Source organism: Miscanthus floridulus, chromosome 1 (genome assembly GCF_019320115.1).
Source record: "Miscanthus floridulus cultivar M001 chromosome 1, ASM1932011v1, whole genome shotgun sequence".
Taxonomy (NCBI): domain Eukaryota; kingdom Viridiplantae; phylum Streptophyta; class Magnoliopsida; order Poales; family Poaceae; genus Miscanthus; species Miscanthus floridulus.
The window spans coordinates 186,987,045-187,014,842 of NC_089580.1; the positions used below are offsets into that span (position 1 = coordinate 186,987,045).

At 46.4% G+C, this 27,798-nt stretch overlaps 1 pseudogene; it reads left to right on the top strand.

The window, feature by feature from the left end:
- Positions 1-16,520: 16,520 nt before the first annotated feature.
- On the top strand, positions 16,521-17,594 carry LOC136505574 (probable BOI-related E3 ubiquitin-protein ligase 2; annotated as a pseudogene).
- The last annotated feature ends 10,204 nt before the right edge of the window (positions 17,595-27,798 follow it).

Here is a 27,798-nt window from a genome sequence, read left to right on the forward strand (position 1 = left end):
GCTGAAGATCATGATGCATTCATCAGCATTAGGGAAAACGTCCCCGTCCTTGCCTACAGTTCCTCCTTTCTTGGCCACTGCCTCCTTGATGTCCCCCTCCTTTAGCCCATCGGCCTATCGAAGGAAACATTTGAGGAGCTCACGGTCCTTGTAAAGGTGTTTGATAGGGTAGGCATGGTTGGTGCATGGGCTATCCATGAGTTTGTTGAAGTGGTTAGGTAGCCCTTATTGGGGCTGCTTGCTTGTGCAATCAGCCACAGCTACCATCATGGTGTTGTCCAATCGGTGCTGATCTTTTTTGTTCTTCTTTCCCCTCTATGTGGAGGGGCCCTCATCTAGGTCCGCACGCTTGGCCTTGCCTTTATCCTAGCCTTCACTGAAGACTACTCCGACCGCCTCCTCGCTAGAGGCATGGTTAGTGGCGATGTCGAGCAGGTCGCATGTGGTATGGGGTTTCAGGCAGCCAAGCTTGTGGATCAGGGACTCATAGTTTGTCTCAAAGAGGAATGCGCTGATGACATCTATGTCGACAACATCAGAGAGGGAGTTGCATCATTGGGAGAACCTATGGATGTAATCCCACAGGGACTCGCTGGGCTCCTATTGATAGCTCTTGAGGTCCCAGGAGTTTCTAGGATGACCGTACATCTGAAAGCTCTAGTTTGGTTTTAGTGAATTGATGAAACCCTAAGTGCTAACCTAGTTTATCAAGTGATCATGACATAGGTAGCACATTCCAAGTGGTGAAGCAAATGAAGATCATGACATGATGATGGTGATGATCAAGTGCTTGGACTTGAAAAGAAGAAAGAGAAAAATAAAAGTCTCAAGACAAAGGTATAAATGGTAGGAGCTATTTTGTTTTGGTGATTAAGACATTTAGAGAGTGTGATCACATTTAGATTTGACAGCCATACTATTAAGAGGGGTGAAACTCGTATCGAAATGCAGTTATCAAAGTTCCACTAGATGCTCTAACTCATTGCATATGCATTTAGGATCTAGTGGAGTGCTAACACCCTTGAAAATGTTTGTGAAAATATGCTAACACATGTGCACAAGGTGATACACTTGGTTGTTGGCATATTTGAGCAAGGGTTAGGAACTTCACCGGCGGAGTGTCCACCCATAGAGTGCAGACAGTCCGATGGTGCCATCGGCGCCCTAGACAGAAAAGACAGAGGTCACTGTAAGTGACCAGACGCTAGTCTCTGTAGGACCGATGCGTCCGGTGAGTAGCAGCTAAAGAAGCGCAGCGTCGGTCATCGACCGGACACTGGTGCTAAAATGACCAGACGCTGGCTAGCTACGTCTGGTCACACTGACATGGTCATGCATAGAGGAGTCGCCGAGTGATTGGACACTGGGTGTGTCCAGTTGAGCATGACCGGACACGTCTGGTTGAAGAAATTTGTTTCTAGAACCTTACTGGAAATGACCAGCGTCCGGTCACTTATGCCGTAGCGTCTGATTGATTGTTGATCATTGAGATTGGGCAAATAGTATTCAAAGAGAGGAGACACGTGGCATGTATCACGTGACCGAACGCTGAGGGCCAGCGTTCGGTCGATCCGACCAGAGCGTCCGGTCACCCCGAGTTGTGCCTAGTGAAGGGGTATAACAGCTCTATTTCATGGGGGCTTCTATTTAAGCCCCATAGCCGGCTCAAGCTCACCCTCTTGGCCATTTGCATTGACATAGCAACCTTGTGAGCTTAACCAAAGCCCTCCCACTCATCTCCATCATTGATTCATCATCTTTATGAGATTGGGAGAGAATCCAAGTGCATTGCTTGAGTGTTTGCATCTAGAGGCACTTGGTGTTTGTGTTTTACTATGGGATTTGCTTGTTACTCTTGGTGGTTACCACCACCTAGATGGCTTGGAGTAGCGAGGATCGTCGAGCGGAGGGTGGTGATTGTCTCTGGCTTCGATCATGGTGATTGTGAGGGGTTCTTCACCTTTCTCCGGTGGAGAGCCAAAAGGTACTCTAGTGGATTGCTCGTGGCTTGTGTGATCCTCATCTTATGTTGGTTGTGTAGCACCCTATCGAGGGTTTGGCATGTGATGCCAATTAGCACATGAACCTCCAAGTGATTGAATTGCCACAACGAGTAGCTTGCCGGCAAGGAAGTGAACCTCGGTAAAAAATCATTGGGTTCATCATTTGATTCCGAGGTGATTGGTCTTCATTGTTATTTATTCATGTGATTGATTGGCTTCTTTCTTGACACGGCAGTATAACCTTCTTGCTCACTCTCTTTATATTACCGCAAACTAGTTGCCAAGCTCTATAGTGTAGCTAGTTGTGAGAGCTTGTTAGTTTAGTTAGTGTGGCTCTTTAGTTAGCCTTTGAGAGCACATTAACTTAGTATAGTGACATTGCTATTGTGTGGATAGAAACTATATCAACTAGAATTATGGTAGGTGGCATGCATTTTTAGTAGGCTAGCGCAACACTTGTGTCGCCTCATAATTGTCTAACCGGTTTGCTAAGTGTTGTTGTAGAAATTTTTATTAGGCTATTCACCCCCCCCTCTAGCCATTAGGACCTTTCAATGTCCCTTGGAAATTCCCGATGAAGACCCTCTTGAGATCCGCCCAGTCATGGATGCTGTCGTGCGGGAGGAATTCAAGCCATGCCCAAACATGTTCCCCCACGCAAATGGGAAGATACTGAATGATGAAATAGTCATCATCCACTCCTCCAGCCCGACATGTGAGCTGGAAGTATTCGAGCCAAATGCCTGGGTTTGTCTCCCCAGTGTATTTGGCAATGTTGGTGGGTGGTCGGAATCACTGTGGGAATGGTGCTCTTCGAATACGCTGGCTAAAGGCCCGTGGTCCTGGGCCCTTAGTGCTGGGGCTCTAGTCATCTGGCCAGCGACCGTGCCTAGGGCGTGTTTCATCGCTCCCCTCGATGGTTTGGCTGGGATTCATGTCGCCTGTCGCCATATGGTGGACGTCATGATCGTGTTGGGTCCAATGCTGGTTGCTGATGATGCTGCAAGCATCCTGGTATGGATCGGGCCACTCAGGTACCGATGGTCGGGGTGGGGCAGGCGCCAGGCCGGACCATGGTGGGGTTGCCGCGCCTAACGGCTGTAGTAGCGAGCGAATGGAGCGATCTGTCTAGCGCGTCCCTGTTCCCCCGGTGGGGATAGAGGGTGCAGGTTGGAGTCGCGATGTGGAGCTTTCTGCCTGTTGGATGGCGGTGGCTTCTACTAGAACCCAGAGGTTCCAGTGGACTGCCCGCTCCCGAGGGTAGACGGGCTCGGGAACGCCGCGTAGAAGCATCACCGTAGCGGCGATGTTCTGGCCCACCCGGGTGAATTGGGGGAGATCGTTCCCCTCATTCATGATGTCGTGCTGGACCTAACAGGCGCAACCATGAATGCCACCTATCGGGCCACACGCATGGGGCGTAATGTGCTGTATCAACTGTGCTGGCGTAGGCGGCGGCGTGCGCTTGCGCAGACACGAGGCCCCCCGCACACGGGTCCAAAGGGGTGTGAGTCTATGTGGACTCCACAACCACCGGTGGCTGTCCTAGAACGTCCGCCATAGCGCACTCCTAGGACAGATGGTGGTGGGGTGCCACATCACCGATGCTAGAACCATCGCTCTCGCCCTCGCCATCTAGGAGTTCGGTAGGAGCATAGCCTGCCATTCCCACGAATTCGGATGTAAGGGGAGATGACGCCAGCATCCTTTGGAGCCCCCAAGCATACGCATCCATGGAGGACACGAGGCCATTGGGAAATTGATCATACGGTGTTTGTGGTGTGGGTGATACAGTCCCTCCAGGTGATCGGTGGGAGACAGTAAGCAAAGAGTACGCATATTGCTTACAGCGGGGTTTGAGCAGAGAGTTTGCTCAAAAAGAAGCGTAGATGTCGCGTCATCGAAGCCATGCGTCCTAGAGTTGATGGAGGGCGCTCCTCCGACGAGTGCCAAGACATGAGCCGCCTCATGGAGGTGTAGCACGTCGAGCCGGTCGGCGACGAAGTCCAGGCTTCCGAAGAGGAAGGCCTGGGATGGCTCGAAGACGGCTGGAACCCACATCCCAGTGGGTGAGAGTGCGGGAAACTCCAGCGAGCCAAAGCGAATCGTATCGCTCGAGCCCACCATAGTGAGGGTGGCGGAAAAGTGGGCCATCCGATGACCAAAAAATATTGAATGTATAGTGTCTTCCCCACGGACGGCGCCAACTGTCGTGCAAAAAGTGACCAACTAGTGAATATTTGTAGTTTTGTTGTATGTTGTGATCGGAGGTGGCCTAGCACTCAATGACATAGGATTTATACTGGTTCAGGCAATGTGCCCTACATCTAGTTTAGGTCAGTTAGTGACTTTATTCTAGAGCCCAGGTGCTCGAAGTTTGCTGAGGGGTTACAAACGAGAAGGATGAAGAAGGGGTGTACAGGAGGTCCGGTCGGCTCTGGTCGGAAGGGCCAGGAGCGACGGGAGTTGCGCTATGAGTAAGTGTTCAAGTGTGTGCTTAGAGTCTGAACCCGACGGTTCTGTGGTCGTGAGCTAGTGAACTTGATCGGTACTTGTTATCTTCAAGAAGGGCTCTCCCTTTGTTGGAGGGGCGCATCCCCTTTTATAGATAAAGGGGATGGCTTTACAAATGAGAGGGTGAGGGTATGTATGCTACCGAGCCTTGTTGCCCGCGCCTACCGAGCCTTATTGCCCACGTCGCTGGGTACAAGATAATGGTAGGTGCCTACAACACTGTTTGATGTCACTGTAGAATGTCAGATGCATACGAGAGGTTGTGCTACCTTTTTCAGGGATGGTGGATGTTAGTACCTGCAAAATACTGTTTGATGCTGAGAGGCATATGAGGAGTCTTGCTATGTTCACCTAGTATGGTAAATCCTGGCGCCCATACCACTATCGATGCCCAGAGGCACGTGGGGGGCCTTACCGTATGGGAGTTTTAGCGGGCCCTATAATACTATAGAGGGAGATGTTGGCGCCTACAATACTATTTGTGTTAGGGTGGCTATAGAATACTATTCTGTACAGGGTATGGTCCCTGGTACTGTGGTTTTGACTTGTGAGCCTTGCCTTGCTTTTCTCCGCACATCTTCTGGTTCCTATCGAGCGGACGTCCCTGGTCGAATGGCTCCAGTTGGCTCTGAGTGTGCCGGTTAGAGAAGAGCGGTGAGCAGGGTTCCTATGAACCTAGGTCGGAGACACAAGGTCAGAGTCGGCAGTAGTGTTTTGGGCTAGGCCTTCTAATTGGAGAGGCCGCCCGGAGACGGCTGGAGTCGAAGCAAACGCTCTGGTCGGAGAGGTGGGCCGAAGTAGCCGATGAGCGGGCGATGTTCCTCTTTGGCCAGACCTTCCGGTCGATGACTAGGCCACCCTTCTAGCCTACCATTTTAGACTCTTGGGCCGAGCCTTGGCGTGGAAGCTGGTCCTTGAGGGACCTCGAGTTTTATGAACCCAACAAACACCATCACAAGAGGCGAGGGCGCAAGCACTCATCATCAAGCTCTTCTCGTGTGTGCCTTATGGCACGAGGTAACGAAAGCTCATCCTCTAGTGAGAGTGATAGTGATGATGAAATGCCTTCTTATGAAGAAATTGTGCAATAAAACCTTAATTATGCTAAAGTTTGCACTAGTCAACAAAAGAAGCTCAGGAAAATAAAAGAAAAGCTAGATAGTTCACAAGAAGCATACAAAACTTTGCTTGAACAATATAAGAATTTTGCTAATCTTAATGTTTAACTATCTACTAAAATTGAGCAACTTGAGGCTAGTGCAACAACAAATGCATGCACAATTAATGATGAGCAACTTGTTAAGAAAAATGAAAAATTAAAAAGAAAAGTTAGCTAGCTCACAAGATGCTTATAAAAGTTTGCTTGCTAAAATGGAAACTATGTGCAAACATTGTGATGAGCTAACTAATAAAGTTGCTAATCTTGAAGCCATTAGTACAACTCCTACTAAGGCATCTAAAAGGAAAAGTTCTAACATATCTAAAAAGGATGCCTCTACATCTTATAATGATTTATGTTTAGACTCACCTTTGTGCAATTAAGTTTGTGTTGAGAAATTTGTTGTAGATACATGCACACAAGAGGTTGCAAAGGAGAATGAGCAACTCAAGCAAGAAGTAGCTCGCCTCACCAAGGACTTGACCCAAGTGAAAGGCAAGGCGAAGCAAGCCCAACTTCATCAAGATAACACCGTCAAGGGAGTGAAGAAGCTTGATGAAGGACAAACTGTGGTTTGCTACATGTGCCACAAGGAAGGTCACAAGTCCTATGAGTGCAAGGTGAAGAATGGGGGAGGAGCAAAGAAGAAAGAGAAGAAGCAAACAAGCAAGCTCTCCAACACCTACACCAACAAGAAGGTGGACAAGAAGGCCTCCATACCATACTTGCTAAAGAAGAAGAAAAATGATAAGGTGGTGGCCATCAAGGTAAACAAGCAAGCCAACAATGGGGTCAAATGCTTTTGGCTGCCAAAGAAAATCATCTCCAACATGAAGAGCACCAAAAATGTTTGGATCCCAAAAGGAAAGTGAGAAGTCCTATGAACTTCGGGGAATTTGGAGACTTGGCAAAGTGTGGATGCATTTCATGGGGTGCGTCATGATGGACAAAGACATTGCCAAGTGGGTTAGTGAATACTATGGACCCAAATTTCCCTTCCCATGTTAGGTAACTAGATTATATTTACTTCAATTGGTATTAGATTTAAATTTTCCTACAATTGGTATCTTTTAGCTTCTAGTTACTCTTTAGGCCTAGGTTTGCATTTGCATGCTTATATCTCTTGTTATGCATACACTAGGTATTTCATATGGTAGGCTTGCTCGGTTTCATTCTTATTCCTTGGAGCAATCCTACATGGTTTAAAATTGTTTAGGAGCACGGCACATAGCTTGTCCTTCAATTATTCATCTAATATGTGCCAAAGTCCAAATTGTAGATAATTTCTCCCGAATATTGCCTTCGAAAATGACTCTCACATTCATGTGATGTCATCCTTCAAGTGGTATTTTTGATTCTAAAATCAATATGCATGTTTCCTACAAGTATTCCATACTTGTGTGCACAAATTTAGGGGGAGGTTACTCTACAAGTTGGATGCTTTGAGACTAACACCTTTTCAAGCTTATCATATATGTAGTAGTCTCATTGCAAGGAAAATGGAGTACCCAGAGTTAAGCATCATACTTCAAATATCCACCACCGATTGCAAGTGGTAGAAATCAAATTGATTTCTACATGTGGTATTTCTAAACCAATATCATCATGTTGATTTCATTTTGATATTTATATGCTTTCTCCGTACATTATATAGATTAATTTCCCTTATGCAATACTTTGCCATTTATGCATATGTTTTGACTTCTATCATATGTATGCATATATTTAGGGAGAGCTTAGTCTATATAATGTGAGAGTCAAATTTTGTGATCTATTTCACTCTACACACAAAGGATCACAAAGTTTGACCCTCCCTTGTGCTACTATTGTCTTCCTTTTTGGTGTTTGGGAAGAATTTAAAGGACCAAAAGCAAGCATTAATTTATAGTAATGGTCCGAGAAAGCGAGGATAGCGAATTATGGATTAGCCTATGTAATGGGGAGAATTTGTAGGAAGCAAGGCTTAAATCCATAATACCACATGGGGATATTTGCAAAGGCAAGATAAGTTTTTATGTAGTCTTACAAGTAGTATCTTTTAGCATCATATAATCTTGCCCCTTGTATTGCATCCTAGCAAGTAGGTAGTTTTCCTAGCAAGTAGGTAGTTTTAAATTTCAAAATTCTATTATTTACTTGCTTTGGTCGTGTTGTCATCAATTACCAAAAAGGGGGAGATTGTAAGAAAAATGGACCCTAGGCCCATTTACTTTGAATTTTGGTGTTTGATGACCAACACAACCAAATTGGACTAATGAATTTATGAGTGATTGTTTTATAGTTCAATAGGATGCAAGACGTGACTTGGACAAAGGCGACATGATGATCCGATGATCAACACCTCAAGCAAGACCTTAGGAGCATAAGAGAAGACTCAAGATACCAAGCAAAGTCCAAGCATGAAGATAGGAACCAAGCCGCATGCAAGATCGTGAAGAAACGAGCTCACAGAGGTGACCGGGCGATGGACCGGACGCTGGAAGAAAGTGACCGGACGCTCCGATCAGTGGCTCGGTAACAACAGGCGTCAGCAGCAGTGACCGAATGCTAAACAAGTGAATCGACCAAACGCACTAATGGCACTGTTCATCAGTCCGGCAACACACTTAGCAAGTGACCGGACACTGGCGGCAAACTGACCGAACGTAGGACCGCAGCGTCCGATCAAGTACAAAGAGGTTCTAGAGCAGTGGACTTATGACCAGATGCGTCTGGTGGCAAGTGACCGGATGCTGGCAGCGTCCGATCAGTTATTCATGGCTCCAATGGTCGGGATGACCGAACACGTCCGATCAGGACGACTCTAGCATCCGGTCAGTAGCAGAAAAGCGGGATTTCGTCCCCAACTGCTACTTCATCAGTGGGGCTTATAAATACAACCCCCAACCGGTCATTTGGTAAGAGTGGAGCTAAGGAAACATACCAAGGGTGCTGATACACCATTTTAGTGATCTCCAGTTGCATAGTGCTTATTATTTTATTAGGTAATTAGCATAGGTGCTTTGCGAAGTGCTTAGGTTGATTAGGCCACCACTTATGCGCTAGCTCTAGGTTTAGGCCTAGTGTTTAGTGAGGTTTGTATACCTCTTATCACTTGGTGCTTGCGAGCACCATTGTTGTATATCGAAGGGGCTTGTAGTCTTGCGAGATCACACCAACCGAGTTTGTGGTGTGGCCGCCACCGTGTACCGGAGGGAACAAGGCCCGCGACGTTTTGGCCGAAGGCTTGATAGTGAAGACGGCGGGGAGCATCCGGGAGAGGCTTGCCGGAAGGCACGTCTAAAAGCTCTAGTTTGGTTTTGGTGAATTGATGAAACCCTAAGTACTAACCTAGTTTATCAAGTGATCATAAGATCGGTAGCACATTCCAAGTGATGAAGCAAATAAAGATCATGACATGAAGATGGCGATGCCATGGTGATGATCAAGTGCTTGGACTTGAAAAGAAGAAAGAGAAAAACAAAAAGCTCAAGGCAAAGGTATAAACCATAGGAGCTATTTTATTTTGGTGATCAAGACACTTAGAGAGTGTGATCATATTTAGGTTTGATAGCCGTACTATTATATTAAGAGGGGTGAAACTCGTATCGGAATGCGGTTATCAAAGTGCCACTAGATGCTCTAACTCATTGCATATGCATTTAGGATCTAGTGGAATGCTAACACCCTTGAAAATATTTGTGAAAATATGCTAACACATGTGCACAAGGTGATACACTTGGTGGTTGGCACATTTGAGCAAGGGTGAAGAAGTTAGAGGTGAAAATGAGTTAGTCTTGATAGTCACTGAGTGACCGGACGCTGGTCTTAGAGGGACCGGTGCGTCCGGTCAAGTGTGGCAGCGAAGACACTGGCATCGGTCAAACGACCGGACGCTAGGTCTTGGACTGACCGGACGCTAAGGTCCAGGGTTTGGTCCTATTGTCGGACAGCATAGAAGAAAGTTACTGTGTGATCGGATGCTGTCAGGGTCCAGTCAAGCATTACCGGACATGTCCGGTCGAAGAAAATCGTTTCTGGAACCTTATTAGAAACGACCGGACGCTGGAGGCTGAGCATCCGGTCACTTTGTGCACTGCATCCGGTCAACAGATGACCGTTGAAATCTGATGAATGGTATTTGAAGTAGGGGACACATGGCGTGAATCACGTGACCGAACACTGAGGGCCAGCGTTCGGTCGATCGGACCAGAGCGTCCGGTCACCCCGCATTGTGCCTAGTGAAGGGGTACAACGGCTTTATTTCATGGGGGCTTCTATTTAAACCCCATGGCCGGTTGAAGCTCATACCTTTAGCCATTTTCATTGACATAGCAACCTTGTGAGCTTAGCCAAAGCCCTCCCACTCATCTCCATCATTGATTCACCATCTTTGTGAGATTGGGAGAGAATTCAAGTGCATTGCTTGAGTGTTTGCATCTAGAGGCACTTGGTGTTCGTGTTTAGCTGTGGGATTCGCTTGTTACTCTTGGTGGTTGCCGCCACCTAGACGGCTTGGAGCAGCTAGGATCATTGAGCGGAGGGTGGTGATTGTCTTTGGCTCCGATCGTGGTGATTGTGAGGGGTTCTTGACCTTTCTCTGACAGAGAGCCAAAAGGTACTCTAGTGGATTGCTCATGGCTTGTGTGATCGTCATCTTGTGTTGGTTGTGCGGCACCCTATTAAGGGTTTGGCGTGTGAAGCCAATTAGCGTGTGAACCTCCAAGTGAGTGAATCGTCACAACGAGGACTAGCTTGCCGGCAAGCAAGTAAACCTCGGTAAAAAATCATTGTGTTCATCATTGATTCCGAGGTGATTGGTCTTCATTGTTATTCATCCTTGTGATTGATTGGTTCCTTCATCTACACGGTGGTATAACCTTCTTGATCACTCTCTTTATATTACCGCAAACTAGTTGTCAAGCTCTTTAGTGTAGCTAGTTGTGAGAGCTTGCTTGGTTGGTTGGTATAGCTCTTTAGTTAGCCTTTGAGAGCACACTAACATAGAGTAGTGCCGTAGCTATTGTGTGAGTAGATACTATCTAAACTAGAATTGTGGTAGGTGGCTTGTATTTTGAGTAGGCTAGCACAACACTTGCTTCGCCTCATAATTGTCTAACCTTTTTGTTAAGTGTTGTTGTAGAAAATTTTTTATTAGGCTATTCACCCCTCCCTCTAGTCATTAGGACCTTTCAACGTCGGAGATCCACTTGCGCGTGGGGAAGGCCCGAGGCTATCCACATAGTTACCCGACTGGGAGCTTGGCCCTTGAGAGGGATTCCTTGCGAGGGGCTCCAATGAGGACTAGGGAAAGCTTGCGCGCTTCTCGATACCTTGGTAAAAATACCAGAGTCGTCGATGGGAGTTTGCATATCTCTACCTTGCTCCTTAGCTTCCGCATTTACATTGATCGTATTACTCCTTTTACGGTAGATATAGCAACACACTAGCAAAACTATAGTTGCATATTTAGATAGGTTATCTATTGCATAGGTTTTGCTAGGGTTAGAAAAAGGGGCCATAGTTTAGAAGTAGATTTTTAAGTTACCTAATTCACCCCCCCCTCTTAGGCGTCACAGTCTAGCTTCAGACATAGCCATTGTGTGGATAGAAACTATATAAATTAGAATTGTGGTAGGTGGCTTACAATTTTAGTAGGCTAGCACAACACTTGCTTCGTCTCATAATTGTCTAACCGGTTTGCTAAGTGTTGTTGTAGAAATTTTTAATAAGGCTATTCACCCCCCCCCCTCTAGCCATTAGAACCTTTCAAGTGGTATCAGACCGAGGTAACCGTGATTTGAGGCTTAACAACCTTTGGTGTCAAAATGGCTCAAATCAACAACACAAAGAAGCCACCCTAATTTGATGGCTCCAACTATCCCTATTGGAAGGCTAAGATGACAACATATATTAAGTCAATCAATAAAAAGGTTTGGAAGGTAGTGGAGACCAATATTGAGATTGATGATGAAGAGGGTCCCACCGCCACCGAAGAGATGCTACTCCAAAATAATGGCATTGCTCTTAGAGCCATCCATGATGCTTTGGATGAGAGAACATTTGAGCAAATCAAGAACATTGAGAGAGATCATGAGGCATAGAAGAAGTTGGAGGAATCATTTGAAGACACTCAAACCATGAAGGGTGCAAAGGCATACATTCTCAAAGAGAAGTTTGCAAGCTTCAAGATGAAGGAGGATGAGAGTATGCCAGAGATGTTTCATAGGCTTCAAGTGCTTGTCAATGATCTCAAAGCACTTGGAGAAGAGGTAAAGGACAAGGACTTATCCCACAAGTTCTTGAGATGCTTACCTTCAAGATATTACACATTGGTCACTATTCTAGTAAGGAGTGGTTTGGACACCAAGAAACCAAACCAAGTGTTGGGAGATATAATGACCGATGACATATATAGAGATGATGATGAGAAGGAAGAAAAGAAGGAGAAGAAAGATGAGATGAAGAAGAGTGTGGCATTTAAGGCTACATCATCAAAGGACAAGGTAAAAGTAAGAATCATCAAGTGAAGATAAAGACTTGAGCTTTGATGAGTTGGATGATGAGAAGATGGCTCTCTTTGTCAAGAGATTTGGCAAGTTTATGATGAAGAAAGGCTACCGTGCTAGAAGAAAGAAATCTTTATCCAAGAACAAGGAAGAGTCAAGAAGGTGCTTCAAATATAGAAGCAAAGATCATCTTATTGCTCAATGCCCATACAATAGCGGCAATGATGATGAAACAAGAAAAACAAGAAGAAGGACAAGATGACCTTTAAGAAGAAGAAGAAGGGTGGTTCATATGTGGTCACTTGGGATAGTGATGCTTTCTCAAGTGATGATGACAAGACCACCAAGAAGAAGGCACTTGCAAGCATTGCTATCAATGAGAAGCCTTCTCTCTTCGACACTCCATCATACTTCATGGCTAAGGCCACTAAGGTACAAACTTGTGATGATGGAAGTGATGAAGAATATGATAATAAAAATGAAAATGAAAGTGATAGTGATGATGATGAACCAACTAAGGATGAACTACTTGATATGCTAGAAGATGCTAAAGAACACTTTGACATCAAGAGAAGGGAATGCAAAAGCTTACATAAGGAACTAAAAGCCCTTAAGCAAGCCTTTAATGAGCTCAATGCATCTCATAAGAGGCTAGAGGAAGGCCATGAGAAGCTTGGCAAGGCTCACAAGAAGTTTGAAAAAGCTCATTCCTCTTTGCTTGATGAGCAAAATAATAAGAAGCGTGTTGAGAAATATGATGTAGGCTTAACTTATGATATAATTGATGAATCATTATATAAGCTTATCATTGTTGCTCCCACTAACCCTTCTTGTAGCACTTCTACTTCCACCTCATCTAGTAGTGATGGTTTTACTTGTGATGTCTCACTAATGGTTGAGAATGAGACCCTCAAGAAGGAGGTCAATAAGCTCACTCACACTTTGGCTAAGGCCTATAGTGGTGAGGACCGCTTGCTTATGTACTTGGTATCCACAGAGCTTCTCTCTATAAAGAGGAATTGGGCTATACCCCCAAGAAAGGTAATTCAGTCTTTGCTCCTCACAAGACTAGTTTTATGAAGAACAATGGTCGGTTTTACACTAGTTGCAAGCAAGTTGGTCATAAAGAGCATAAGTGCAAGAACAAGAGCAAAAATGCCAATATATCCTCAATTAAGATTAATTCTTTCTATGTGCTTACTAAGGATACAAATGGTGTGAACGTTAAGTTCATTGATGCACCATGGATGGGCTCAAAGAAGAAAGCCATTTGGGTGTCAAAGAGCTTAGTGACTAACCTTGAAGGACCCAAGCAAGTTGGGTACCTAAAAATAATTGATCTTCTTTTATAGATTAATTACAAAGCCGGAGGAATGCATTGGGTTCTTGATAGTGGGTGCACTCAACACATGACCGGAGATGCAAGAATGTTCAACCTAATCAACACAAATGGCAATGATGGCTATGATAGTATCACATTTAGTAACAATGGCAAAGGTAAGGTCAAGGGGCTTGGTAAGATTACAATATTCAATGATATGAGCATTTCCAATGTGTTGCTAGTAGAGAGCTTGAATTTCAATTTGCTATCCGTGGCTAAATTGTGTGATCTTGGATTCAAATGCATATTTGGGGTAGATGATGTAGAGATTATAAGTGTAGATGGTTCTAATTTGATCTTCAAAGGCTTTAGATATGAGAATCTATATTTGGTTGATTTCAATGCTAGTGAAGCTAAATTATCTACATATTTGTTCACTAAGTCTAGCATGTGTTGGTTATGGCATAGAAGGTTTGGTCATGTTGGAATGAAATAATTGAATAGATTAGTTAAGCATGATTTGGTTAGAGGTTTGAAAGATGTGTTTGAAAAAGATAAGCTTTATAGCTCTTGTCAAGCCAAAAAACAAGTTGGAAACATCCATCCCAAGAAAAATATGATGAGCACTAGTAAAGCATTTGAGTTATTGCACATGGATTTGTTTGGGCCAACTTAATATACTAGCATTGGTGGTAACAAATATGGCTTTTGTGATAGTGGATGATTATACTAGATACATATGGGTATTCTTTCTAGTGGACAAAAGTGATGTATTTGCAACATTCAAATCATTTATCAGGGGCATTCAGAATAAGTTTGAAACAACCATAAAGAGAGTTAGAAGTGACAATGGTAGTGAGTTTAAGAATACTAGAATTGATGAGTTGTGTGATGAATTTAGAATTAGACATCAATTCTCGGTCAAGTATACTCCACAATTAAATGGCCTTATTGAGAGGAAGAATAGAACACTCATTGATATGGCAAGGTCTATACTTAGTGAGTACAATGTGGGTCAATCCTTTTGGACCGAAGCTATCAACACCGCTTGCTATTGTAGGAACCATCTCTATTGTCATCCATTGAAAGAGAAGACACCATATGAACTCTTGAATGGTAGAAAGCCCAACATTGCATATTTTCGGGTCTTTGGTTATAAATGCTATATCTTGAAGAAAGGCACTAGATTGAGCAAGTTTAATAAGAAATATGATGAAGGATTCCTACTTGATTATTCCACTACTAACAAAGCATACATAGTTTGAAATTTAAATAGTGGTACTCTTGAGGAAGTTTATGATATTGAATTTGATGAAATCAAGGGTTCACAAGAAGAGAAAGAGAACTTAGAAAATGTTAGAGGCATCCAACTTTCAAATGCCACAAAGAACATGGATGTTGGTGAATTAAGGCCTAGCCAAGTGAATGGTGATCAAGATGATCAAGTACAAGTGCTCTCTAAAATATAAAAGAATTTAAACCTCCTTTGAGTTTAAAGCCATCTACATTTGTAATTGGGGGCTCCTCCGTTTCGTGTAGCATCCTCGAACATGAATTCTCTGCTTGTCATCTCGATAAATCTCATTAATTCTCTAATTGCATGATCATTATCACAAAACCCATAATTAGAGCTTGATTGTTTTCAATAGAGATTACATGGATATCCAAACAGGGTCTAAGAGACTGATTGAATCCGCTGTGATTATGATTCAAACCGGTTAGATTATGAGGTGGATATCTTAATCAGAATACCATATCATAATTTACCTCAACCGTGTTGTTTTGTGCTTATACGAGCGCTTGTCACCTCAACCAAGAATAATCCATCCATATAATTCACAAATCCAAATACTATCTAGATTATAATAATAATTATATATATATAATTCGGATTATAATAATCCAGCAATCATGTGATCCCAACGGTTCGGAACATTTGAGTTCACGATTGCATCGTGTTGCGTTGGGTTTAGCCTCTACTAGAAGCTTGCGCCACACGATCGCGTTGTGTTGGGTTGGGTTTAGCCTCAGCCCTCAGGCTGTTCAGCTGCAAGTATTGCAGCTTTTTTGCAGCACCAGCAGCTGTAGCCTCTCTCTGCTGGCTGGCTGTCTTTTGCTGCAAATAAGTTACTAGCTTGCGCCACCGCTCCCGTAATGTACCATACACACACACCTCCGAATGAATACAATTGAGCCGTGTATGTATAGACACTTTCACTTGTCTTGAAAACAAAGAACAGGGAGCATATATAAAGCACTCCCCCACATGCGATGCGAGTAGCCATAGCCAAAGTGTAGGCGGCTGGCCCTAGGTCATGCCGAATCCCACGTCCCATTCACCATTGCTGCGTCACAAAGCCAAGCCCCGGCGGGTATGCAGCCTATTCGTTTGGCCGTTGCTTGTCGTAAATGATCATAAATTTTCAGTCGGAACAGTATTTTTCTCTCACACAAACCAGCTAGCAGTACTTCTTCACGAACCAGCAACGATACGAACCAGCCAACTGAATAGGCTGATGGTTGGTAAAGCGATTCATCAAATTATTAGAGCACGGGCAGAGAAAGGGAACAAAAAAGGTAGGGCATCACCGCATCAGCAATGGAGCATCCCGCTGCCCGTGTGATCCATCCATCATCCGACATAGCGTAGGGGCGTAGCCTGTTCGGCAGGACTGAAAAATAAGCCAAAATACTATTCCAACTGATTGTTGTGAGAGAAAAATATTGTTCTGTCTGAAACACTGTTCATGTAAACCGTGCTTTTGTGAGTAGGCTGGCCAGCCAGCCAGCCGGCCACCAGCCAGCCGAACACCTACCCGCCCCATGCTGAGTCACCGACGTGTCTTCACACCAGCTAACCGCTAAAATCCATCGCCCTGCCATATATAGCCTACTCGTGGCCCCCTCGGCTCGGCTTGTCGTCCCACTCCCACCGCCCAAGCTTCGCCTACGTGATCGATCCGATCCCCCGCGGCGTGGTTGCGCCTAGCGTGTACGACGACACCGCCCAACGCCATCCTCACGCCGTCCTTCCCATGGCCATGCACGCGCAGTACCACGCCCTCCCACATGACCTCCGCGCCATCACCACCAGGTTCGTCTTCCCGAATCCGTTCTCTGAATCCTTTTCTCTCCTACTTATATATAGTATATCATTTGTCCACCATCGCTGAAACCACCACAACGTCGCCGCGGTCCATCTTCATCACCCGTGTGCGTCTTGTTCCGCAGCTGGCCAGCGCTGGACAACGACGCCACGAGCGCATCAGCGTTCCTCGTCACCGACCCCGCAACCGCGGCTGGCGGCGGCAACACGGTGCTCAGCGACCTCACCTGCAACGGCAGCAACAACCACGACAGAGGTTGCCTCAGAAAGAGGAAGCGCGCGGGGGTGACCATGGACCTGCAAGGCCAGCGCGCTCTACTGACCTCGAGGACGGTGCCGGTGCCGCAGGCGTTGCCGTCCGCGTGGGACGTGCAGAGCAGGGCACTCTGCTCTGGCGCCACGTCCACCAGGAGGCGCCCGGCCAGCAGCACCACGCTAGTGTGGTAGGGCCTCCTCTCGCAGCTCTATCCCGAGGTCTCATATACCGTTTTCTTGGTTGGTCTGTGCGCGACAGACTGAGCGGCTGTGGGCGAGACTCCAGGTCCGTGCTGTCGGTGGTGGAACGCGCCGCGGCGCGGCGCCTGAGGGCGGCTGAGGCCGAACTGGAGCGCGCGCTGGCGTGCAACGCAGAGCTCGACAAGAGGCACCGGCAGACCGAGGCTGAGGGCAGGCGTGGCAGGACATCGCCAGGAGCCACGAGGGCGTCGCCGCGGAGCTTCGCGCCATGCTCGACAACCTCATGCAGTCACCACACGCCGGCGCTGAGGGCGACATGGAGGACGCGCAGTCATGCTGCTTCGAGTGGAAGCAGGAGCAGGGCGAGGGCGCCCAGGCGTCCGGCGGGTGGACCAGGGCGTGCAGGTGGTGCGACGAGGCGGAGGCGTGCATGCTGCTGCTGCCGTGCTGGCACCTGTGCCTGTGCCGCGAGTGCGAGGCGGGCGTCTAGGCGTGCCCCATGTGCGTGGCCTCCAAGAACGCCTCGCTCCACGTCCTCCTCTCATGAATCATGATTGATCCACGGCCCGTGCCAGCGCATTTGCTTTGAATTAAAAGGGTTTTACCTGTGTACCATTATAAAAATTTATAATTATCAACAAGTTATTAAAAAGTTTGAGTGCTCATAAGTGCCATTGGTTTAAACTTTTTTTTTCTCTCCACGCCATTTTGTCCGTCTCTTATCTAGTTTTCATCATTTGATTGCCCTAACATGCGGAACTGACCAATGAAGATGTCCAAAATGTCCTTCTCAGTTTCTCCCGTGACTCCCTCTTCCCTCTTCTCTCTCCCATGGCAGAAGGGGGTATCTCTTCATTTGAATTATTTTATCTTGTCAACCTTTCAAATATAACTCCAGTAATTTTATATGATCCAACTTCACAAAGACACCATACGGTTGGTGCGTTCCAGATTTACTTTTCTCTTCAGCAGGCGGCGGCGACGAACGCGCGCCGCGCGGCATGGGATGGACGGCCGACAGACTAGCCATGTTTGGCGGGCGAGGTAGCCATGGTGTTAGATTAGCTGTGGTGGTTCCCCCTCACGACAACAGATCCAAGGACGGCACAGGCGCAGGCGCCATCGGCGGCGAGGTAGGGGGACTCAGGGAGGCAGTCGCGTTGGGCAGCACGCAATGGCCAGCCATGCTCGTCCTTCCGAAATGTCTTCTAGCACCCGCTAGATGTGGCTACGAGTGCCGCCAGCGCACGTGCCGTGGTGTCGCGCTCAACCGCGGGCTTGGCCTCTAGCATCTAGACCAGCCGTAGGACGGCGTCCATGACGACGACTTCATGGTACCAGGCGTCAGGCGACGTTGCCCTAGTCACTGGTATTCCCGTAGAGCGCTGCCCAGCGTGGCGGCCACGGTGCGAGGATGCGAGGGCGGCCAGCGTGGGCACGGCCCGCTCGTGGAGGGTGTTGCCACAACGGAGATGGTCGTGGTTGCTGAGGGCGCTGGTAGCGCGGGCGCGAAATCTGGGATGCGATGCGCAGCCCACCAGTGGCTCAGGTCGGCAGCCCAACCTATATACTAATAATGAGAGATTAATCGAGAAAGAATGAAAACTTTACGATGAGTTTAATGAAGTTGAAGAATTAATGCAAGTGTTCTGAATCATGGTACTGCTACGAGCGGCACGTTCGTGCCGCGGCGGCATGTCCCGGTGTCCCCCGCCTCCTGCTGCTGCAGGGCCTCGATGTCCTCGAGTGCAGCGACGACGACGTCCATGGAGGGGCGGCTCTTGGGGTCGCCGGTGAGGCACTTGCCAACGAGGAGCGCGGCCCGGAGCGCGGAATTGGTGTGGTACTGGCCCGAAGCGCGGCCCGTAGCTCTACGTGGCTCGTCGACCTCGCTGGCCTCCGTGATAACTCTCAGGGCGCAGCACGCCATGCGCCACCAACCACCTCCTCACTAACCTCACAGCGCCTCTTGCGCCACCACCCACATCCTCGGAGCCGCCCTGGCCAAGCGCAGCACCCCTGCAACCCCTCCCAGCATGCACGCGCACAACGCCGCGCGAACGGCCGGAGCGAGCAGCAGAGTGGAACTCTCCCTTGCTATGTCGATCTAGCTTGATCACCTTACCGTGAGGTCATGCTCACACCTTATACAGCCATTTTCCTTTAGAAAATTAAACTCACAAATACTTTAGAAATACACTTATACCAGCAATGAACCTCCACCATTCATTTCTATATATGTGACCAACATTAAAAGATCATATACACTTATACAAGCAGATCTTAGGGTAGTTTAGATTTTTTTTCCAGCATAATTTGACATCATTAGAAGTAAAAGTGGACGGAATGACGTAGAGGACAAAAAAGTTAAGACCAATGGCACCTGTGATCGCTCGAACTTTTTAATAGCTTGTAGATAATTATAAACTTTTATAATGGCACATAGGTAAACCCCTCTCGAATTAAAGAAAGGGTCACAGACTTAAGAAACCAAGTGCAAACTGAAGCTTGCAACTATAGAGGTGGAGATTGAATCCATCAATGGCCCGATAGAAATGGCGCTCAGAAATCATAGGACTGACCACTGATCACCCTGCTGGAGATTTACACTTTACAGACATGGGCTACATGGAACGCCGATGAGGTTCCGTCGCTGCATCGGCATCGCTGGTGGCCATGGCGGCTCAAGAAGGCCAGGAAGGGCGCATCACGCGCGCAGTGGATTTGACGTAAGAGTTCCTAAATATTTCTCCTAAAAAATTCATGTTTTTCAACTTCTAAAAAGATATTAGGAGAAAAAAAAGGACATCTCTAAAGAGTCTGTCTACCCAACAATCATGTGTTTTATGCAGTTTCAACATATAAATTTTTTTACACCATAGATTTAAGATCCAACAACCTCTATCCTCCTTCTATCTCCAGCCTTCTTCTACCTCCAGACAATCACAAATCACAAATCACAAGATCACAGATCCACATATCACAAGAAATAATTTTTTCTATGTAAGGACAAGAGAACAAATCACAGAGACGTGCCGAGCTTAGGAGCAGCACGGACACCAGCACAAGTGCGACGTGGCTCATGTTCTGTCAGCCGCGAAAGCAACTCTGGGGTGATGCCATTTCTCACTTACTTTCTCAGGGAGAGATTGGCGACTTGCTAGTAGCCTAGTAGGTGATGATTGAGTGAAAGTGCAGCAGTGCTAAACCATGCTGACGGACCACGGCTGCCTACAGTTGAAAAGAGAGGGAGAGGATGAGAAAATCATGTGTTTTTTTATGTTAAAACATATATATGTTGTATAGTATTTTTGTCTAATATTTCACATTTAAAAAAACAAATTTTGGTCCACTTGGGTTTTTTTACCAGCCAGCCGTGGGCACATCACAGGCGGACGTGGTGAGCTCCTAGCCTGCCGACAGCATCTCCCAGCCACAGGCCACCGGCAGCAGGTTCCAGAAAGGCCGGCCATGGCCTAGCAAGATGAAGCAGCCGTTCACGCTGTAGGGTCAAGATGGCGGACTAGAGGAAGGTGAATAGTCCTTTCTAAAATTAATCGTCTCGGCTAACCGAAACAAGTGTGGAATTAAAACAATCGGTCTAGCCAAGACTACACCTCTCTATCTATGTTCTCTATCACCTTGCAAATATCCTAATTAAGCAACTAAGATGTCAGACTAGCTAGAGCTCACATATCCAATTCTAGAAGCAAGGTCAAACAAACATATACCACTAGTACTTTAAGCAACGAGAGAGCTCATACACATGCTAGTAAGCGAAAGCACAACGCTACCTAAGCTCACTAGCAATGCTTAATAACAAGGCTACACAAGCCAAATTATAGAGCGTAAATTACTTAGCTACACAAACTAAACAATGTGACTAACAAGGTTACACAAAACTAAATTAGCCATGCAAGGGAACTACTTCTATTCTTCACAAGCAAGAAGGTAGCTAGTGAGCTACACAAGCTAACTAATTACAAGAGCAACTACACAAGCACAATGTATATGAAAGTAACTACAAGCTTGTGTAAGGGGATTGCAACCCAACGGAAAGAACAATGTTGACACGGTGATTTTCTTCCGAGGTTCACGTGCTTGCCAACACGCTACGTCTCTATTGTGTCGACCGCTCACCTGGAGGTTCGGCGGCTAATTGGCATCACCTGCCAAGCCCACACGTTGGACACCGCAAGAACCTACCCTGAAAGTAAGGGTAGCTCAATGACACGCTCAACTATAGTTGCTCTTCGTGGCTCCCGCGGGGCGAGTACAATGCCCCTCACAAAGCTCTTCTCCGGAGCACCGCACAAGCTTCTTGCGGGCTTCGACAGAGACCACCATCAAGCCGTCTAGGAGGTGGCAACCTCCAAGAGTAACCAGCACCATCGGCTTGCAAGACGACCACCTAGTGCCACTCGATGCAACCTCACGATGCAATCGTACTAGAATCGCTCACTCACTCGATCGGATGAATACTATCAAGCTCAAATGAGTTAGAGGGCTCCAAGCACTACCACATAAGCCACCAAGGCTCTAGTGTGCTTAGCAACCAGCCCAAGGCCGAGACCCCTTCTATTTATAGCCTCCACGAAAATAGAGCCATTGTATCCCTTCACCGAGCATAGCTCGGGGTGACCGGACGCTCCGGTCAGATCGACCGGACGCACCCTGCTAGCGTCCGGTGAACGAATGGCTGCCACGTCATCCCTGGTTTCAAATACTGAGCACCCGTTCTCAATGGTTAAGTTGTGACCGAACGCAACACAATATATGACCGGACAAAGGACCCCAACGTCCGATCACTTCCAGTAAGGTTCCACTTGTGACCGGATGCGCCAGTTTGAGCGTGACCGAACGTAGGACCCCAGCGTCCGGTCACTTCCAATAAGTTTCCAGAGACGCTCAACAGCGACTAGACGCGTCCGGTCGGTCACGATCGGACACAGCATCAGTGTCTGGGCCTTCTCCTCTTCTCTACGTTGCCACATCAGCAGGACCGGACGCACCCACCTAGCATCCGGGCACGAAGTGACCCAGCGTCAGGTCAAAGACCGACGCCTACACCTTCACTACTGCCACTGACCAGACACAGGACCCCAGCATTCGGTCACTGCGAGACCAACATCCGGTGCACTCTGTAAAATCCTGTCTTTTCTGAATAGGGTGCCAGTGGCACCGTCGGACTGTCCGCACTCTACGGGCGGACACTCCGCCAGTGAAGTTTTGAACCCTTTTCTTTACCGAGTTGATCCACATCAACTCCAACTTCTTCTCCTTTGTAAATATGCCAACACCACCAAGTGTACACCACCATGTGTATGTGTGTTAACATTTTCACAATCATTTTTCAAAGGATTAGCCACTCAACTTGCCACGCCACTCGATCCTAGCGACGATGCAAAGTTAGATCACTCAAGTGGCACTAGATGACCGATATGCAAACAAGTTTCCCCTCTTAATAGTACGACCATCTATCCTAAACCCGGTCATCAACTTCTCTATACACCTATAACCATTGAAATCAAATGCCCTAGGTTATACCTTTGCCTTGCATATTTCATTTCATCTCCTCAAATGTTGATGCAACACATGCACCAACATGATCAACAATGATATGATCCACTTCATATCATCACGTGATCATATTGGTTCATCAATCTTGACTTCACTTGCTTTTCACTGTTGCCTTCGTCTATCGACGCCAAGTCTTGCTCAAGCTTCACCGCCACGCGGTCCATCACTTCAAAGCCTCCGACTTGCCCTTCACTCTTGTAACCGGTCCATCAAGCCAAGTCTTGTCTTAATCTTCTCCACCTTGATCACATGACTCAATGTCATATCTCATGTGCAATGAGCTCCTTCATCATCACATGTGTGAGCTTTGCAACATCTCCGAGCCATTTCCACCTACATGGCATATGTTGCTCACACATATGTACCTATGGACTAATCACCTGTGTATCTCACATAAACACAATTAGTCCACCAAGGGTTATCACTTAATTATCAAAACCACACAAGGACCTTTCACACGCCAAACCTAGCGATAGCCAGCAACCCAATAAAGCGATGGAAAAATCTAACGGCGGCGGCAGGAACGATAGCCCAACAAAGCGACGGGAAACCCTAGTGGCGGCGGTGGCTGGCACGAATCCATGGCGACAGCGACGTAGCAAGTACATGGCATACTAGGTAGATAGGAGTATGTACCTTGTTGCTACGTCCGCGGCGGCGTCGATCGTCTACCCTAGAGGATGGTGATCTTCTACCTGGTCTGGAACTTGTGATGGAGGATGGCGATCTTCTACCTGGCCCTGGAACTTGTGATGGAGGAAGAAGTGGCGATGGAAGAAGAAGTGGCGATGGACGAGCACAGAAAGGAGACCGTCATGGCAAAACTTCGTGGGAAAGAAGTGTTTCCGCGTGATAGAGGAGCCATGCAAAGTTACGCGGAACTAGGTTAGATTTACCAAGTGCCTAAATATTAAGAGGAAGGATTAGGAGTTGTTGGAGAGAGTTTTTTCTCATCTCTCTAAAACCAAGGATTAGGAGAGAATTTAGGTAACTGTTAGAGATGCTCTAATGTAGTAAACTGTGGCAACACCAAATTTCGTGAACCCCATGGCCCATGGGAATGCGATGCGAGTGCCTTCCTCGCAAGAAAATTGTTATTATAGGACGTGAAACAATAGGCTTCGTTATTATAGGACTTCAATCGTCGACTTCACTAAAATGATATTTAAAACGTTGACACTTTGTTTTACATGACATTTGGTCCTTTTAATCACTTTTCTCATTTTAAATATATGTATTTTGTCATGGGAGGACCGTATTGCTCTTGTGCGTGGGCTGCCTGGCTGCTGATGCCGCCGCCGCCGCCTGGCCTGGGCAGGCAGGTTGGCTGCTACCCAGCACATGAGAGCACGACGAGCACCCATGATGGCCTACGCGCTAGTGGGGTGGCACCAAGCTTGCCATGCCAGAGAGCGCGACGAGCACCCATGGTGGTACGCGCTCATTGCCGCTCTTCCTCCTTGACGTGGTGAAAGCTCTGGTTTGGTTTTGGTTAATTGATGAAACCCTAAGTGCTAACCTAGTTTATCAAGATGATTACGAGATAGGTAGCACTACTCCAAGTGATGAAGCAATGGCGAAGATCATGACAATGGTGATGGCATGGTGATGGTCAAATGCTTAAACTTGGAAAAGAAGAAAGAGAAAAACAAAAGGCTTAAGGCAAAGGTATAAAATATAGGAGCCATTTTGTTTTGGTGATCAATACACTTAGCGAGTGTGATCACATTTAGGATTGATAGCCGTACTATTAAGAGGGGTGAAACTTGTATCGGAATACGGTTATCAAAGTGCCACTAGATGCTCTAACTCATTGTATATGCATTTAGGATCTAGTGGAGTGCTAACATCCTTGAAAATGTCTATGAAAATACACTAACACATGTGCACAAGGTGATACACTTGGTGGTTGGCACATTTGATCAAGGGTGGTGAAGTTTAAGTGCAAGGGTAAGAAACTCCACCTGCGCCCTAGACAGAAAAGTTGGAGGTCACTGCAAGTGACCGGACGCTAGCCTCGGCTAGACCGGTACGTCCGATCAGTGGTAGCTGAGGGTGCACGCGTCGGTCTATTGACCGGACGCTGGGTCACTCAGTGACCGGACACTGATAGGCTACGTCCGGTCAAACTGATGGGTCTGCACAGTACCTAGGGTATTGCATTGGACACTGGTCTGTGTCCGGTCAAGGTGGACCGGACGTGTCTGGTTGAAAAAATATGCCTCGGAGAGCTTACTAGAAACGACCGGACGCTAGGGCTTCAGCGTCTGGTTAGTTTTGCCATAACGTCTGGTCAGCTTCGTAGCCGTTGAAATCTGACAAACAGCGTTTGAAGCTAGTGACGCGTGGCGTCCATCGAGCGACCGGACGCTGAGGGCCAGCGCCCGGTCAAGTCTGACCAGAGCATCCGGTCAGCCCGTAGTGTGCCCAGTGAAGGGGTACAATGGCTCTATTTTGTGGGGGCTTCTATTTAAGCCCCATGGCTGGCTCAAGCTCACTCTCTTGCATATTTTCATTGACATAGCAACCTTGTGAGCTTAGCCAAAGTCCTCCCACTCATCTCCATCATTGATTCATCATCTTTGTGAGATTGGGAGAGAATCCAAGTGTATTGCTTGAATGATTGCATCTAGAGGCACTTGGTATTCGTGTTGCGCTGTGGATTTTGCTTGTTACTCTTGGTGGTTGCCACCACCTAGATGGCTCGGTGTAGCGGTGGAGGATCGGCATGAGTTGGTGATTGTTCGTGGCCGTCTCCGATGATTGTGAGGGGAGTTGTACCTTCCCCAATGGAGCGCCGAAAGGTAACTCTAGTAAATTGCTCGTGTCATTGAGTTACCTCACTTGTGGGTCGGTTCTTGCGGTGTCCTATCATGTGGACGAGGTTTGTGAAACACCTCTTAGCCGCCGAACCACCAAGTGTTGGTCGACACAATGGGGACGTAGCGTGTTGGCAAGCACGTGAACCTCGGGAGAAAATCAATTATCTCGTCTTTGGCATTCTCTCGGTGATTAGCTATATATTCATCTTGTGATTGGTTCATCCCCTACACGTCGGTATAATCATCATACTCACTTATTTACATTCTTGCAAACTAGTTGATACAAGCTCTTTAGTGTAATTAGAATTGAGAGCTTGCTTTATTATTTACATTCATCTAGTTGAGCTCTTTAGAGTAGCAAGATTGAGAGCCCTTAGTGAGTAATTACATAGCAAGTTTGTGTGCCTAAGTAATCATTGCAACTAGAATTGTTGAATAGGTGGCTTGCAACCCTTATAGAGCTAGAGCAAGTTTGCATTATGCTATTTATCATACTAATCAAATTGCTCTAGTTGATTTGTAGATTTTTAAATAGGCTATTCAACCCCCCCCCTCTAGCCATATTAGGACCTTTCAAGTGGTATCAGAGCTGTGGTCATCGTTTGATTGAAGGCTTAATAATCTCAGTGTCAAATTATGGCTCAAGTTGTGTTCAACCATGTGGGGGCAAACCACCGTTCTTTGATGGCACATGCTATGATTATTGGAAGAGAAAGATGATGATGTATCTTGGTTCAATCAATGATCAAGTATGGGAAGTGACCGAGAATGATTATGCTATCATTGATCTCGATAATCCCACCAACCAAGACAAGACCAACAAGCAATGCAACACAATGGCTCTCAACACCATATACAATGCCATTGATTCTAAGGTGTTTGAGCAAATCAAGGATTGTGAAAGAGCTAATGAGGTATGGACAAGATTGGAAGAAACTTATGAGGGCACACCAGAGGTGAAGAGTGCCAAGTTGTATATTCTCAAGGACAAGTTGACAAGCTTCAAGATGAAAGATAATGAGAGCATTCCAGAGATGTTCCATTGGTTACAAGTAATTGTCAATGACTTGAAGGCTTTGGGAGAAAAGATCAAGAATGATGATGTCTCTCACCGGTTCTTGATGTGCCTACCTCCAAGGTTTGAAATGTTGAGATTGCTCATCATTAGAGGAGGATTGAAGGAGATCACCTCTAACCAAGTACTAGGTGATGTCATGACACAAGAGACATACCGTGTGGAAAGGGAGGGGGATGACAAGGAAGACAAGAAGGAAGAAGAAGACAAGAAGAAGAAAAGCATAGCACTCAAGGCTAGCTCCTCATCATACAAGAACAAGGGCAAGTCCAAGAAAGAATCAAGTGATGATGAGGATCTTAGTGATATTGATGATGAAGCTATGGCTCTCTTTGTTCGCAAGATGGGCAAGTTCATGAAGAAGAAGGGCTATGGTGCAAGAAAGAGAAGAGATCACACTAAGAGTAAAGAATATGTGAGAAGATGCTATAATTGCAAGAGCCCCAATCATGTTGTAGCAAATTGTCCTTACAATAGTGACAATGATGAGGATGAGAAGAAGAAGCACAACAAGGATAAGAAAGAAAAGAAGGAAAAGAAGGAAAAGAAGATGACCTTCCAAAAGAAGAAGAAAGGTGGAGGCTATGTGGTCACATGGGATAGTGATGGTTCTTCGGATGATGATAGCTCTAGTGATGATGACAAGAAACATCTCAAGAGAGCATTAGCAAGCATCGCCATCAACAAGAAGCTATCCATCTTCGACACTCCATCGACATGCCTCATGGCAAAGCCTACCAAGGTAAAATATGATGAGAGTGATGATGAATGTGAAAGTGATTCTTGTAGGGATGATGATGAGGAGGAGGAGTACTCCAAGGAGGAGCTCTTGGACATGTGTGAGCAAGTGCATGCTTGCAATGAGATGAAGAGAAATGAGTGCAAAGAATTGCACAAGAAAATAAAATTTCTTGAGCGATCCTTTGATGAGCTCAATGCCACTCATGAGGGGCTAGTGGATGCCCATGAGAAGCTTGGCAAAGCTCACTCTAAGCTTGAAAAGGCTCACTCCTCTCTCATTGAGTAAGTCAAGAAGGAGGAAGCCAAGAAGGAGCAAGTGATAGTAACATGTGATGTGGGACTAACATGTGATCTTATTGATGAATCTTTTCATGAACCCATTATTATTGCTCCCACTAACACTTCTTGTAGCACAACCATTACCACTCCATCTATGAATGATGCATCACTAATGGTGGAAAATGAAACCCTCAAGAAGGAGGTGAATGAGCTCACTCGTGCCTTAGGCAATGCCTATGGTGGAGATGCCCGCT